The sequence below is a fragment of the Solanum tuberosum genome, unplaced genomic scaffold (genome assembly GCF_000226075.1).
Source record: "Solanum tuberosum cultivar DM 1-3 516 R44 unplaced genomic scaffold, SolTub_3.0 scf00036, whole genome shotgun sequence".
In the NCBI taxonomy this organism is placed as follows: Eukaryota; Viridiplantae; Streptophyta; class Magnoliopsida; order Solanales; family Solanaceae; genus Solanum; species Solanum tuberosum.
The window spans coordinates 2237277-2252778 of NW_006238960.1; positions in this window are offsets into that span (position 1 = coordinate 2237277).

The following is a 15502-nucleotide window of genomic DNA, read 5'->3' on the forward strand; positions in this document are numbered from 1 at the left end:
ATACTAGCTGATGAAGGTGTTGGAGCTGAAGACCTTTGCTGAAACTACGAACGATTTCCACCAACCGATTTCTTTTGAGAATAATCATAGTTTTTAGTCCTAGCCTTCTTATTATCCTTAGCATGTTCCTTAATCATATCTCCCTCAACGTGTTGAGCATGAGTCATGAGCCTACAAATGTTCATATCTTCCAGCAACATAGAATTTCTACACTCTGTTCTCACCAAGTCAGATACTCCAAATAGAAATTCACTCACCTGGAATCGGCAACCATGTGAGGAGCATACCTGGAGAGAGTTGGGTGAACTTAAGTCCGTACTCTTGGACTGTCATAGAACCTTGCCTCAAATTCATGAACTCCTGAGCTTTTGCCTCTCTCAACTCTCTCGAAAAGAACCTATCCAGAAAAGATCTGGAAAAACACTCCTGAGTCATAAGAGCGGAATATGTACCCCTATTTTCCTTCCATTGAGTAAACCTGATGTGAGCTACATCCTTGAACTGGTAGGACACCAACTCTACCCTATCATTTCCAATCACTTGCATCACTCTAAAGATCTTTTTGACCTCATCTATGAAGTTCTGGGGATCCTCACCAATATGCGACGCTACAAATTCCGATGGATTCATCCTAACAAAATCAAAAACCATGGCTGCCACTGATCCACCACTAGCATTTGCAGGAACTGGAACCTGCTAATTGTTAGGGTTAGCTACACTCTGGGCCAATAATTGAATGGCGTTCCGAAACTCTGCATTCAAAACTTCCTCATCTAGGACCAGAAGAGTTGCGTTAGCATTGCGTGCATTAGCATTCATGGGGTAAGCTCTACGTGGAAGCATTATCTGAAACACATAACGTCAAGTTAGAAACGATAAGTTAGATCATACCTTATGCACAATAGGAGTAACTAGAAAGTGGAGTTTTCCTAACACACTTTCCAGCCTCCTTCTCATTAGATATGGTCCACTTCACACCCATGAAAAGGACTCTACTTAGTGCGGCTTTTCAGACATCCTAGGACTTTTAAACCTAGCGCTCTAACACCAAGTTTGTCACGCCCGAAGCTACCCCCAGGGGGTAAACACGGAACCTAAGATAATGAGTGACCCCAACCTAACCCTGTTGGCATATCATAAGCATTCTAAGATAACAGAAATGAGAAAATACTGTGTGGAAGCTTAAAACATCATATAACTAAACTGGTGGATAATACCCATTCCAAGTCTGAATGTATAAAACTGAGTTTAATGAAAACTGAAAGATCAAACTCATAAACTAAAACTGAATCTAACTATGTCTTAATAAAAGCCTTTACTGATTACAGATGATGGGACATGCCCTAGCTAACTCTAGCAAAACTGAAACTAAAAGACTGAATGTAGAAAGATAACATGTCAATCGTCCTCGAAGAATAAGGACTCACCACCGATGTTGCTGAACTGGAGATCGGGAACTGATCTATGTGTAATTTGAATACTGAGGACCTAAACCTACATCACGAGAAGATGTAGCGCAGTGTATGCGTCAGTACTTGAAAGGTACTGAGCATGTATGATAGAAATAAACTGAACAATATATATAACTGAACAAATCATACTGAGCAATTATATAAGATGAGCATGATAACTATACTGAAAATACTAAATATGAACTGTTGAATGCAATGACAAAGTTTTTAACATGCTGAAATTGGATGATGAACTATAACTGGTAACCTGGTCAATCCAATAGAATCTTACTGTGGGAGCTACTAATAACCAACATAAAACCACGTGAGCTAAGAGTGGAGTCCGATGTATACTCCCCATCTAGAGGACCCAATATACCCTGCCAAAAGTATAGAGGCATAATTGGCATGATCACTAAACTGATGCCCACAGAGGGGACTTATAAGCCTACGGGGGCATGTAGTTCTGGGTCTTTGAGGGTGACTTACCCTAGTCTAACTCGGTATAAAGCCTACTCCCAATTGAATAGGTGTAAATTATATCATAACAGAAGTGCACTAGATAGCTCAATAATCAGACATGCAAATCTGAAAATGCAACCTTAATTTTTGATAATGAAACATTAGAAAACTGAGGCATGTATATTTGTTTATCTGCCCTTGCTAGTGTAATTCATGAACTAAAAGAACTACAAAACTAGGCTTCTGAGTTTATGCAATAATCTACGCAAAAATAATATTAAGACATGATAATCTGATTAAGAACGTTACAATAACTAAATCATAGTAATTTGCTGAAATTTTAGATAGTATGGAGGGAATAAAGAATATGACTGAATTCTAGGGACCTAATGGGCGAAAGGAACCCACTAGTAAAATCCCACATACCTGATGTTGAAATTCACGGAGATATATTTCGATTTCGGGGATGGAACTGAAGAAAACCATATTGATGTTCTTGAGGAAAATTGGTGCCTCTTTCTCCCTCTTTTGCTCTAAGTTTGAATAATTTAGGTGAATGATCGATTACGGTAAGTTCTGATTAAGTTACTAGGCTCAAACTGACAAAAATGATGTAGTTTAGGAGTTAAACGACGTAGTTTAGGTGTCCAATGCATAAGGGAAAAGACCAACATGACCCTACTTAAAATTCTGACGGGGCTTAGCACTAGCTCTATGACGGACCGTCATAGGGACCACATACCATCAAGCTGGTCATGGTCCTTGGCCAGTAGCTGCAGGTTACTGAGCCTTCCCTCTATGGTCCACTTCACGTACTGTGTGAAGGATCACGGACTGTGAAGGTCCTCGTGGTCCTTTACTTGGGTTAGGGGCTATACTGGCTCAACTTGATGATCCACATCCCGTGAAGGGTCCCGTGGTCCACCACTTCTGGGCTGGTGTGAGTCCACGGACAGGTCGACGAACCCTGGTCCCTTTCACGGTTCGTGAACCCTGTCGTGGTTCACCTAGTTCTGCTGGTTTTCTGCTGAAAGTTCTAAGTTTGATTTCCGAGGTGTTACAGTTGCGTTGAGATGTTGCCTTGCACAATGTGAGTTGGTTACTATTGTTATGGAAATACGACAAGTATAATATGGGGCAGTATCTGTTAATTATTTATAAGTATACTTCCTTGAAGATAGTCTTTTTTCCCAATGGAACCAAAATTGAATATTATTCAGTCTTCCAGGGAAGTTATCGTTGTATATATGAATCATAATAAACAGCCATAGTCTGATTGGGTGGTTAGGGGTAGCCATCACGTAAGGGTTGTTTATGGAAGGAAGGTAACATACATCAGAGGCAATGTAGCACTTATGTGTGAGCGTTTGAAGTTGAGTATAGAATCACCCTCAATAATAGTTTGTAAGTGGTTAGACTTCGTAGAGAGGTGAGAATTACATTTCTCATTTGATAAGATAGACAACTAAAAAATATGAATTCACACATAAATAGGTAATAAGATACAAACATTGGATAAGCAGGAGAAGCCACAAATTATTTAGTTACATAATTCAGAAAGACATCTAATTTTTGTCGGCTTTTTGTTTCTTTAGGTTGATCTGGGACACTACATTTGTGGTTTTCTTAGCCTTATTTCTGTACTTCCTCATTGATTTTACTTCTTCTTCAAAGATAATTGGTGCTTCATCTTACAATTAATGTATTTCTTCAGCAATTATACTCCTTCACGGATTTGATTCAGTCATATGAATTCTGAAAAGGAAGTTGAATTGCTTGTCTTTACTCAACACCAATTTGCAGTAGTTGTTACATTCCTCCTTCTTGATAAGATGTAAATAATTGCATATGTTAGTTGGAAGGTTGCAAGTAAGGCGCGCATGAGACCATGTAAATATGGCGTTACATCAGGTCAACTCTATAACTAAAGTTCATACCTTTAGTGAGGTTGATTCTATGTACTCTTGCACGCTGTAGCCTAGTAAATATTTAGCCGCCTCAGAAAGTATGACTCGCGCACGTTGTTCTCCAGCAGACACTTCAAGTCGTAAGCAGTATCTAGCTTCAAGAGATAGGGAATAATTTAATATTTAAAGTTAATGTGTTTTGTAATGAGTAAATGTTTAATGGAGCTTTAAGCGAGTCTATCCTCATGAGTAAATGTTCTCCGCGCACTCTCTCTGGCTAGGGCAGGGCTCCTAGGAGTGTTAGATGGAACACTTGGCTGGCTTGGGCAAGGCCCCAAGAGTGTTAGCCTATTGGGTTGTGTGATTAGGGCTTTTTGAGGGGATTGATATACCCTCGCGTGACACTTACTTGGATGGGTAATTCCCTAAAGTTGTTGGCTGGATGGGTGGTCTGATGTGGAAGTCAGACTTGTTGACTGGGTTGGAGTTGTTGGTTTTTTTGGTTCGGAGTAGGGTTTCCTTTGGGTTCAGTAGTTGTGGCTTCTCTATGTACCTATCGGGCTTGTGGGAGTCCCTTCGGGTTCTTCTTTGTTTGTCCTTGAGTGTACCTAGAGGGTCTTATAGGGGGCCTAGCTGGGTTTAGGTTAAATATCCTTATACTAGGTATCTAGTTGTTCTGCTCTTATTTATGTTGACCTCTATTCATGTTTGACTCTATCTTTTCTGTTTGTTTTTACCTTTCTTGCTCAATCGGCTTGTGATGCCTACTTGTTACTTTTTGCTTTGGTACTCATGGTATAGTATGCATCTATATTAAGGATGCAGGGCCGAGCACCAACTATCAGCGTTGAGGTCGAGCTTGCAGCAGTTTGTTCTGGAGATGCGGGTGAGCACATGGCATTCTGGGATTTCCTGTCTCCGTTCCGTATTTACATTTTGACTTGCCTTTTGCTTTTTGAGGTAGTCTTGTTTCTGTGGTCCACTTTTGTGACTTGTACTTTTTTAGTAGTTCTGTACATATGACTTCCAGGTTCTGGAGGTATATTTTGTATAAATAGTTTTGGGTTCTCTTTCGCCTTGCTCTTATGTGTTCTGTTTATTTATGATATTCTTAGTTGAGGAATGCTCCCCCTCTATCTCATTATTCTCAAGTTTCAGGACATGATTTGACTTGCCTATTAGCGAGTTGGTAGGCACCATCATGGCTCGAGAAATCGGGTCGTGAAAAAGTTTGTATTAAAGCCCTAGGTTAGTCAGCCTCACTCTACAGAGCTAACATCTAGTAGAGTCCTGAGGATCGGCGCGGAGACATCGGTGATTTTTCTTTGGAAGGCTATAGGATGTACTTAGGGGGTTTTCCTATTTTGTAACATTATGCATTGTTGTCTAGTTGGTTTCATGGAATCTTACTTGTTTCGACCGAGTAGGGGATTCTTTAGTAATGGATCAGGTTTGTAGAACCTGTGTGGTGACTATTCGGGGACAGGATACCCGAGCGGATCTTATTGTGCTTAGTATGGTGGATTTTGATTTGATCTTGGACATGGACTGGTTATCCCTACACCGAGCGGTCTTGGATTGCTATACCAAGACTGTTACTTTAGTCATTCCTAGTATTTCGCCGGTGGTGTCTCTTGGTTCTCATAGTAGCACGCCTATTGGGGTGATTTCTTATGTACATGCTCGGAGGCTAGTGGTTGGCAGGTGTTTGGCATATTTGGTTTATGTTAAAGATATTAGTAGGGAGGGCCCTATAATTGATTCAGTTCCTTTGGTCTGAAAGTTCTTAGATATGTTCCCTGCTGACCTTCCTAGCCTACCCCTGGAGTGGGATATTGATTTTGCCATTGATTTGGAGCCGGATACTCATCTTATTTCCATCCCACCGTACCGTATAGCTAAAGGAGCAGTGTTGAGCTTCAGGATCTCTTGAGTAAGGGATTCATTCGGCCTAGTGTATCGCCTTGGAGTGCCCCAGTCCTATTTGTGCAGAAGAAAGACAATAATATACGGATGTGTATTGATTATAGGCAGTTGAATAAGGTGGCGGTAAAGAACCGTTATCCTATGCCTCGTATTGATGATCTATTCGACCAGCTTCAGGGAGCCGTAGTGTTTTCTAAGATTGATTTGAGATCCGGCTACCATCAGTTGAGGATTAGAGCAGCAGACATCCCTAAGACAACATTGAGGACTCATTATGGCCATTTTGAGTTCCTGGTGAAGTCTTTTGGGTTGACTAATTCCCCTGCAACCTTCATGGATTTGATGACTCGTGTATTCAGGCCTTATCTAGACTTGTTCGTCATCATCTTCATTAATGATATCTTGGTATACTCACAGAGCCATAGTGAGCATGAGCAACATTTGAGGATAGTGCTCCAGACTTTGAGAGATCATCAGTTGTATGCCAAGTTCTCAAAGTATGAGTTTTGGCTTGGGTCCGTAGCATTCTTGGGGCACATGGGGTCGAAGGAAGGCATTATGGTGGATCCGGCAAAGATTGAGGCTTTTTATGGTTGGGCAAAGCCCAGTTCTGTGATTGAGATTCGGAGCTTCATCGGATTGATAGGATATTACATGCATTTTGTTGAGGGTTTCTATACTATAGCAGCGCCATTGACTCGGTTGACTCGCCAGGATGTTCCCTTTGTGTGGTCAAAGGAGTGCGAGAGGAGATTTTTTAGGCTTAAGGAGTTGCTTACCACAGCTCCTATATTGACTCTTCCAATTGAGAGCGAGGGCTTCACGGTATATTGTGATGCATCTGATGTTGGTTTGGGTTGTGTGTTTATGCAGCAGAGCCGGGTTATTGCTTATGCGTCGAGGCAGCTTAAGTTGCATGAGCACAACTACCCCACTCATGACTTGGAGTTGGCGGCGATAGTTTTCGTGCTTAAGATCTGGAGGCATTACCTATATGGAGTTCATTATGAGATCTACACCGATCACAGGAGCCTTCAATACATTATGAACCAGAGGGATTTTAATTCGAGGTAGCGTCGTTGGATTGAGCTCTTGAAGGACTATGATCTCTCTATTCTTTACCATTCAGGTAAGGCGAATGTAGTAGCGGACGCCTTGAGCCGGAAGGTGGTAAATATGGGTAGTGTAGCCTAGCTTTCTGTTTCGGACTAACCTTTGACTTTGGACATTCATTCCATTGCTAATCAGATGATCAAGCTTGATGTTTCATATTGCAGTCGGGTGTTAGCTTATGTGGAAGTTCACTCATCCCTGCTTGATCATCTCCACAGTCGTCAGTTCGAGGATGAGTCTCTGGTGGCACTTAGAGATAGAGTCTTGGCAAGAGATACAGGGCAAGCTACTTTAGGTTCAGATGGGGTTTTAAGGTTTTCCGGTCGGTTGTGTAATCTGAGAGTTGGGGATTTATTCAGCGGATCCTTAGCGAATCCCATGATTCTAGGTATTCTATCCATCTAGGCACCACTAAGATGTATCATGACTAGAGGCACCATTACTGGTGAAGTGGTATGAGGAGGGACATCTCAGACTATGTGTCTCGTTGCTTGTGTTGCTAACAGGTGAAGCCCGAGCATTTGAGGCCTAGTGGTGAGTTGCAGAGATTACCCATTCCTGAGTGAAAGTGAGAGCGCATCACCACGGATTTTATGGTGGGTTTACCTCGGACTTCTAGAGGTGTTGACAATATTTGGGTTATCGTGGATCGATTGACCAAGTCAACGCAGTTCCTTCCAGTTCATACTTCATTCAGTGCTGAGAGGTTAGCTCGTATCTACATTCAAGAGGTAGCCTGTCTTCATGGTGTGCCTATTTCTATCATTTCAGACCGGTGTTCACAATTCAATTCTAGCTTTTGGAGTGTCCTTCAGAAGGAGTTAGGCATCCATGTCGATCTTAGCACAACATTTCATCTGAACATTGATGGCCAGTCGGAGCGTACTATTCAGGTTCTTGAGGATATGTTGCGGGCCTGTGTTATGGACTTTGGAGGTCTGTAGGACCAGAGAGAACTTATTAAATTTCCTATCGAAAGTATGTACCCAATGATTTAGATTAATATGTATTGCGGTCACACCCCAAGAACTTCTCCCTATACTTGATTTTCTTGTTATTTTCGTATTCTTAGCTTAACTTGTAACAAAAACCCCATCAATATTTGACACTTTTGTGCCACCCAGTTGAATTTATTTGTTTTTATTCGAAAAAAATTCTTTATCTACAACTAATTAGAAGAAAATTCTAATTAACTACTATTTTCACTACAACTCCCTTGGGACACAACCCTAACCCTAGGTAGGATTACTATATTATTGACGATCGTAGACACTCGTACTGTAGGTTAGTGTCGTTGGTCACGATAAGCATCAAAATAGCGCCGCTGCTGGGGAGTGGTGTCACATGAAAATGTAATTGACTAGAATTTTTAATCTTGTTCAGTTGTAGTTATGCTAACCTTACTTTCGAATTTTCTTTGTTAAGTTGTGATTTGAAGCAAGGTATTAAGAAATTGAGTAGACACCCACAATCTAATGGAGTTCCCTCCACTAGAGGTAATGAGATTTTGAGATCGTATACTAACCTTCAAGTAGATGGAGGGAAAGAAAATACACAGATCGTGGGCAAGGTACAAAGAGCTGATAGCTCAAGGCTCAAATCATGGCTTCCCGACATGGTCATTCTGGACTGCTTCTACAGAAGCCTCTGTCCCGAAAACAAGCAAGTATTTGACTAGCTAATTTCGGGAGGGATTGCAAAGCTGCCCTACATGATGGTTGCCCAGTTACTAGACCACATGGCTGAAGCTGATCAAGATACGGAGAAGGACTTTATGCTAGCCATGTTGAGAACTCAGGTAGGTGGGTTGACAAAAAGGGTGGTGAAGCTCAAATCTCAGTGCAAGAAAAAAGACAAATGCGTCCACCTTTGTGAAAGAGAAAGTCGCAAGGAGGTAGAACACACTGAGGGAATGCTAACAACCATTCTCCTCAAGTTGAATGAACAGGATAAAGCGCTGGAGGAACTGAAAGAAGACACTGAAGGAATGAAGCGTGTTATTTGGTCTCACTCAAAAGTTGTCCAACTGCTAGAAAAGCTTGTAGGACAAGCATTACCTTATATCTACACACAGGAAAATGAGGGGTTACCTAGTAATGATGTAGGGAACCCCAACTATGAAGTTTAATCGTTGATTTGCGTCGGGCCACGATGTTAAATAAGGCGTTGTTTGGGAGGCAACCCAAAATCCTTTTTACTTGCTTTTGTTTCTTGGTAGAATAATAGTGTGTTGTTTGTACAGGTTAAAGTAAGGGATGTGATTGAAGAAGTGCATGAAGGTGAGCGATTAATGCATTTGGCGCATCACCAATGAGATCGACGATCACAATTCTTTCTGTCGTCTGACTCAAGGCACTGTCTGCTTGGATTCTGTAAAACTTGGTGGTCTGTAGAAAATGAAAGGTGCATCGCTGAACATGTCAGTGATCTCGATGAAGACCGCCATTGGGATTCTTACTTGAGCTGCAGATTCTGTTAAATTTGGTGAAGAAATCAGACACTTGGCGCTTCACCGAGGGAATGGACGAACTTAATACACATCGCCGAATAGGCGGCAACTGGATGGTTTTCGCACGCCACAGTTGTCAAACTGTGCGCGAAGTTGGATTACATTGATGCCTGGCGTCTCAGTAGAATTTTAATCAGCATAAAAGAAATGGCTAGACCAAAGGTAGCAGAAAGGGAGATGCTACCCCGACAAGTAAGAGCACGAGATTTCAAAAGAGATGAGAAGATAGCAAAGCTGGCAAAAGAAAGAAAAAAGAGTAAGAAAGCAAGTGCCAGCAGGAGGATCCCCGTTGATCCCACTATTCCTTCGTGGAAACGTGGATTCTACACAGCAACAAACTCCTTCAAGGAAGCCCACGAATTGGGCGAGATGATTGTAACTAATATCGCTGCAGAGGCTAGGGCAGATGCACCCAATGTGACCCAGAATGACAATCCAGGGACCATTGTCGAGTTTCAATGTTAATGCATCGGACAACGATGCACTGACAAATGGAGCAAGCATGTAAAAAGGATCCCCTATTTACCTCTCTCTCTGAATTTCTTTACTTTTACTGCTAATTATTTTATCACTTGCATTTGAGGACAAACGTTTTTATTTGTGGTGGGGTGAGGCCCACCTTGTTTGCTTGATTATAGTTATTTGTGTTTTCTATATATATTTGGGTTGTCTGTTTTACACTGTATTTTAAAACTACTTTGCGATTGTTTGAGCTTATGGCTCCTTTATGTTTTTAAATTGCAAAACGATTTTACGATTTTGATCCTTCCAAAAAAATTTCATCTTTCGAAAATTGTCGCCACCTCTTGAGTTGAAATTGGCTATTCTCTTGCAAATTCAAGTCTCGGTTTTGATCAATACCGATGACTTGAATAGTGCTATCAATTGAACAAACATGAATGTGCGGCTACGATGAGACCAAATGAAGTTGCATAGACAATATGTGAACTCTTTGCATCTTGTTGTGGTTAGCCATTTATCGAATTGATTCTCTTGTTATGATACTTGCACACTAGCGAAAGTGTGTAGTCTTTTTTGACTCAAGTGTCGATACCTTGTGTGTTGAGCTTACTTTGAACCATGCATGAATAAACCTAGAATTTACCCTGTTAGTCTGATTGATTTAGTAAGGTGTGCTCTTGAGATGATCTTAGGCAACTTTAAAGAGTGTGAGCCAAATTGACATATACCTCTTTTGTGGCCTACCCGTGAGCGTGTGAAACTCTTTTGAACATCCTTTGAACCTTACCTTTCTTTGGAAGAAACTTAATGAACCCTAGACCTTACTTGATCCACTACCTATAATCCTCTTGATTTGTGGTTTAGTGAATAGCCAACTTAGGCCCAAAGCTTAAGTTGGGGTTGTGGTGAAAAGGAAAAGGAGAAGTCAAGAAGTGCAAGAAAAGTCTCTCTAACCCATGGTATTGCAAAACAAAATGGAAACCCTCCATATAAAAAAAATGAGGAAAAGAAAAGAAACAAAAAAAAAAAGTTGTGGAATAAAAGTGCAAAAAGAAATTGGGTTTCTGAGCAATCCATGGAGGTGAATAAAAAGATGACTTAGAAGCACAAGAAAAAAATTGATAAAGGAAAAGAAGGGGATATCTTGAGAACACCACATCTCATGAGGAAAAAGTCACTGAGCCTAAATGACCATACCTTTGTACTCAGCCCTATTACAAGTCGTGAAAAGACCTTTTTGACCTTGAGTGAGTCGAACCGAAAGTCAATTGGAAAATAAGGGCAAACCTATGGGTGAAAACATGCATTGTGTTCCTCTTTTTGAGTGTGAGCGTTGCATCTGATTCCTGATCTTAAATTGATTAACTTTTGTGTGTGAATATGGAATCATTTTTTGTGTGAGGGCATTTTAGATACTTTTGTTGAGCTTGAACTTGCATTAGTAGCAAGTATTGCGAGCATGAGAATCTTTGGTAATGGTGTGTCACAAACTTTGAATCTTTGAGTACACAATTGAATCTTTGCATAAGTAGTTTGAAGTCTTGTTGTGTACATTCATGATTGAGTCTTGTGTAGCATTATTTTAGATATCCTATTTAAACTACTGAACTTGAGTTTTACTTGAGGATAAGCAAAAGTTTAAGTTGGGGGTGTTGATGAGTCCACAAATTGGACTCATTTAGGGCTTTATTTAAATAGAAATAGTGTCCTCAAATGCTTATTTTATCTTAAAATCTTATGAAAACTCTTAAGTTTCATGTATTTAAAACTTTAGTGGAAGCATGGACTTAGGCGCAAAAAGGAACAAAAGGGCTGAAAAGAATGTAAAAGCTGAAGCCTGAGCTTCGCCAATCACACTTGGCAAATCGCCGAAGGGACGCACTCCACCCTTTTTTCCAATACGCGAATCCCTGAAGAAAGTGGATCAAAAGCCGATGAAAGAAGCAGTCGGCGTGTCGCCGATCAGTTCCGCGAAGCAAAGATATACCGCCCAATAATCCAGGACACAAACACGCTGAAGGCAAAGCACAAAAGGCGATGAACCAGAAGAAGGGCGAATTGCCGAGTCATTCGGCGATCGCGACTAACCTCACCGAACGATCCACCACAGCACTATTTTCTGAATATAAAAATACTAGATCTTTACTAGTTTTTAGAGATCCGAACATTATTGTAATTTTAAGACTTAGAATATTAGCTTTTGCATTTTTTCTCTCAAGTCTGTAGAGGGTTTTCGGGAGACTTGAAGAAAGGAGTTCATCTTCCCCAAGTTGGAAGTGGGTCTTCTTTATTCTTGTTCCTTCGCTTAAATCAAGTTTTAATTTCTTATACCCATTTGATTTCGTTATCATTTTAGGTGTAATTACTTATTTCTTGATGTGTGGCTAAGAACCCCTATTCTTGGGGTGTGATTTAGCGAATATATGTTGATATTATTGTTGGGTCTTTCTTGCTAATAAGTTAGATATATTTTAATGGTGATTTCACCTAGTGGTTGTGGTTTAATTTAATGGGTTTATAGTTGCAAATACAAAACTACCCATGTGTTTTCGGCTTTCGAGAGAGAGGGGTCGCGAAACCAAGACCGCTAGACTGATGGCCTAGGTAGTGGGTCGACATGAGTCTCAGCCCGAGATGGTGAGCCCTAGTCCCATATCCTAACACTCAGCTCGAGAGAGTGAGTGGGGTAAGGCGTAGGCTGGCCTTCATGAGGAAAATGGGTGTCCGACAGGAACCCATTTGAAACGGGGTAAATTGCTCGAGAGAGAACTTATTTCCATTTAAAGCTTAGCCTGGTAACTATTATCTTGCAAATTTCCTATCGAAAGCATGTACCCAATGATTTAGATTAATATGTATTGTGGTCACACCCCAAGAACTTCTCCCCATACTTGATTTTCTTGTTATTTTCGTTTAACCTGTGACAAAGCCCCCATCAATATTTGACACCTTTTTGTCACCCACTTGAATTTACTTTGTTTATATTCGACAAATTCTTTAACTACAGCTAATTAGAAGAAAATTCTAAGTAACTACTATTTTCACTACCACTCCCTTGGGACACGACCCCAACCCTAGGTTGGGTTACTATATTATCAATGATCGTAAACACTCGTACTGTAGGTTAGTGTCATTGGTCACGATAAGCATCACGCTATTGAGTCCAAAATGTCAAATTTAGTGGGTTAGCGTACATGTTTTATTTTCATCGGGTCCCGAACGAATTCCTAGGGTCCGTTCGGAGACGTTTAAAAACAATTTATCAAAATCTGGTGTTGCTGTTGCAGACCTTTAGCGACCGGAATTTTGTCTTTTGGCGACCTGATTTAGCTCTTCACGACCAGAACTGCTGCTATTTATATAGCGAAAAATCAAATCCAACCTCATTTTGAAACTTTGATATCTCGAGTTCTAGAGCTCCGTTTTGGGTGATTCAAAGTCCGGTGTGTTTGACTTTGCATTGGCTGCGTGGTTGATTATCTGAAGCATGTCGAAAAGTCTCCAATTAAGGTGTATCTGTGTTGTAAGTGGCTTACCCAAGTCTCTTTTTGTGTAAAGTTTTGCATTTTGGTTTGTTGTTGCATGGAGCTGGTCCGAGTCCCAAGAGATGATCCATTTTGGAACACAAGCTCGAGGGAGGTTTTAGTACCTCTTCACGGAGTCAATTCCGGAAATTCTGGAGTTGGTCCCACATTTCTTGATTTTGACTCCGAATTTGGTATGTCTTCGATTTTGATGATTTTAGTGTCTAAACGACCGTGATGATGCTCCGATTATATTTTTGATAGCGTGGTATCAATACGAGACCGTTCGAAAGTGAAAATCTCTGGCAGAGTAATTTAGAGCGCGTGCAATCGGCCGTTAAGTACGCTACGACCTCATTTCCTTTAGATTGAGCCTTATTGTGTAATTGCATGTTGAATTGTGTGAATCTGGGGTAGGCTACTAGTATTTCTTCTCTTCTTCTCAGAAACCATGTTGTAGGGTTAATTTTTGGGGTGTTTCAGGGTTAGTACCATGTTGTCGGAGCGGTTGTTTATCAATGGTTATTTGTGAATTACCGATTGGGCTATTTATTTGTCCTTGCATGCGTAGTATCTAGTTGGCTGTTTATTTATGTTGGAATTTATCTTTGGCCTTAGTCTAGGATAGACTAGTATTGCCTTAGACACATGCACCTAGTTGACTTTGGTATGTATCCGACGTTGATAGGGGTTTTTTTGTGCCGGAGTGTACCTAGCGGGTCTTATGGGGGGGAATAACTGGTTTTAAGTAAAATATCCTTAGACTAGCTCTCTGACTGTTCTGCTCTTATTTCTGGTGACCTCTGTTCATGTTTGATTCTATCTTTTCCGTTGGTTTTTACCTTTCTTGCTCAGTCGGCCTAAGATGCATACTGGGTACCTGTTGCTTTGGTACTCATGCTACACTATGCATATGTTTTCGAGATGCAGGTCCGAGCACCAGCTATCAGCGTTGAGGTCGATCCTGCAGCAGTCTGTTGTGGAGATGAGGGTGAGCACATGGCATTCTGGGATTTTTTTGTCTCCAATCCGTATTTACATTTTGACTTGCCTTTTGCTTTTTGAGGCAGTCTTGTTTCTGTGGTCCATTTTTTGGACTTGTACTCTTTCAGTAGTTCTGTACATGTGACTTCCAGGTTCTTGAAGGTATCTTTTGTATATATAGTTTTGGGTTTGCTTCCGCCGTTGCCTTATGTGTTCTGTTTATTTATGCTTCGCTTAATTGAGGATAGTTCTCCCTCAGTCCCATTACTCTCAAGTTCTGGGACAGGGTTTGGCTTGCCTACTGGCAGGTTGGTAGGCACCATCATGGCTCGAGAAATCGGGTCGTGACATCCACCTTCCCTTATGTTCTCCTATCTATACTTGTTCCTTTGAGTCGAGCTTTCATTCCCTTTTTTGATCCTAACTATCTAAACATTCTTTAATCATTGAAAAATCCTATATATCCTAATCATAAATCTTGAATTCACATTTCAAATTCAAGAAAAGATTAAGAATAAAGTTCGAGAAACCTTTTTGAGTCACTTCGAGAAGTCTTTTTCAATCTTCTCAAACTTGAATTAAGATTTGAGTACTTGAGTATGAGGATGAGGAGAGTTGAGTTCATTTTTTTAAATGAGTATGAAGGGACTAAATATTCCCAAGCATGTAATTTTTTTACATTTAAAATGAGAAGAAACCTTGTTTCCTAAATGAGTTCATTAGGAGTTTTTGAGCATCATCTCTTTTAAGAGAATCTTTTGAGTAATTATCTCAAATTGGGGAGGAGTTATATTTTCTTTAAAACATATGAGCATGAGTTATATATATATCTATCTATATCTTCTATACTACTTTAAAAGTATGAACTCCCTAACTTTAATGTTAAATTACTATAATACCCCCAACTTAAAACACCCATTTTAGTAAATATGTTGTATTTTTATATTATATTTATTTACTTGTTCTATATCATATTAAAAGCTGACACTTTTTAATATTAATGGGTAGTGACTTTTCCGAAGGGTTGTAACTTTTTGATAGAGTTGTGACTTTTTCGATCAGTTATGACATTTCCAAAAAGTTGTAACTTTTCTTAAGGATTGTGACTTAACTAATAAGGCACAATAGGAACTTTTTCATACTATCCTTTGTTGTCTATAAATA